Source organism: Triticum dicoccoides, chromosome 2B, assembly GCF_002162155.2.
Source record: "Triticum dicoccoides isolate Atlit2015 ecotype Zavitan chromosome 2B, WEW_v2.0, whole genome shotgun sequence".
NCBI classification, from domain to species: domain Eukaryota; kingdom Viridiplantae; phylum Streptophyta; class Magnoliopsida; order Poales; family Poaceae; genus Triticum; species Triticum dicoccoides.
Window position 1 is genome coordinate 621,856,597 of NC_041383.1, and position 2,253 is coordinate 621,858,849.

The following is a 2,253-nucleotide window of genomic DNA, read 5'->3' on the forward strand; positions in this document are numbered from 1 at the left end:
GGATTTTTTATTAATTATCCTAAGATATTCCATGGAGTTTCAGGACATTCCGAGAATCTTTATTTTCTGCACAAAAACAACACCATGGCAGTTCTGCTGAAAACAACGTCAGTCCGGGTTAGTTCCATTCAAATCATACAAGTTAGAGTCCAAAACAAGGGCAAAAGTGTTTGGAAAAGTAGATACGACAGAGACGTATTAGAGCGCTGGAGCTTGCATACCTTGTGAGCATTCTTAGGATCGACAAAACCTTCCAGCTGCATCATATACAATTCTTCCTTAAGATAGCCGTTAAGGAATGCCATTTTGATGTCCATTTGCCATATCTCATAATCATAGTATGCGGCAATTGCTAACATGATTCGGATGGACTTCACCTTCACTACGGGAGAGAAAGTCTCATCGTAGTCAACCCCTTGAACTTGTCGATAACCCTTAGCGACAAGTTGAGCCTTATAGATGGTAACATTACCATCCGTGTCCGTCTTCTTCTTAAAGATCCATTTATTTTCTATCGCTCGCTGATCATCGGGCAAGTCTATCAAAGTCCATACTTTGTTTTCATACATGGATCCTATCTCGGATTGCATGGCTTCAAGCCATTTGTTGGAATCTGGGCCCGCCATCGCTTCTTCATAGTTTGAAGGTTCACCGTTTTCTAACAACATGATTTCTAAGACAGGGTTCCCATACCATTCTGGTGTGGAACGTGTCCTTGTGGACCTACGAAGTTCAGTAGCAACTTGTTCCAAAGTACCTTTATCATCATCATTAACTTCCTCTCTAGTCGGTGCAGGCACCACAGGAACATCTTCCTGAGCTGCGCTACTTTCCAGTTCAAGAGGCAGTACTTCATCGAGTTCTACTTTCCTCCCACTTATTTCTTTCGAGAGAAACTCTTTCTCCAGAAAGGACCCGTTCTTGGCAACAAAGATCTTGCCTTCGGATCTAAGGTAGAAGGTATACCCAATGGTTTCCTTAGGGTATCCTATGAAGATGCATTTTTCCGACTTGGGTTCAAGCTTTTCAGGTTGAAGTTTCTTGACATAAGCATCGCATCCCCAAACTTTTAGAAACGAAAACTTAGGTTTCTTCCCAAACCATAATTCATACGGTGTCATCTCAACGGATTTAGATGGTGCCCTATTTAAAGTGAATGTAGCTGTCTCTAGAGCGTATCCCCAAAATGATAGCGGTAAATCAGTAAGAGACATCATAGACCGCACCATATCCAATAGAGTGCGATTACGACGTTCGGACACACCGTTATGCTGAGGTGTTCCAGGCGGTGTGAGTTGTGAAACAATTCCACATTTCCTTAAGTGCGTACCAAACTCATGACTTAAATATTCTCCCCCACGATGTGATCGTAAGAACTTTATTTTTCTGTCATGTTGATTCTCAACCTCATTCTGAAATTCCTTGAACTTTTCAAAGGTCTCAGACTTGTGTTCCATCAAGTAAACATACCCATATCTACTCAAGTCATCAGTGTAACGCCCCGGATACAACTTTCCATATCCGTAACTCCAACTCTTGCCATTTCCGGCGATGTGATTTATTATTTCCTCCGTGGTTGGGTTTTTGTCTGTTGTTTTGCTTTTGTTCTTGTTATGCATCTCATCTCATAGCATCATGCGCATTGCATCGGCATCGTTTTCATAAAACTTGCATCCGTTCGGGTTCCGTCGGTTCTCTCCGTTGTCCGTTCGGAGTCCAGACACACTTGTACGCGCCCGCGGCACCTCCGAAATATTATTTTATAAGTGGCATAAAAATGTTCTCGGAATGGGTTGCAACTTGTCGTGCGGTCTTATTATAGTGTAGACAGGCCGCCTGCCAAGTTTCGTCACATTCGGAGTCCGTTTGACTGCCCAACCGTTATATTTATAACCGCGATATAGCCGGTTTAATCGTCGGACGTTTCGGTCTCCGAAACTGTCACCGGGCCGCACCTCTTCTCTCTCTCTTCTCAGCCCAACCCCTCTACACAGCCCACCAGCCCACCTATCAAACCCCCTCTGCTCTGGACCGTTGGATCGAGATCCGATGTCCGAAAACGGAGCAGAAACCCCCCAACCCTAGCCAAAAACTGCTATTTAAACCCCCTCCCCTTGCCATTTTGGGCATCCCTAGCTTTCCACCTACTCCTAGCCGCCTCCCACCTCCATTTCCGCGCCCCCCAGCCTCCTCCCGCCACTTGGCGCCGCCGCCACCGTGCCCGAGCCAACCGGAGCGCGCCACATCAGCCCC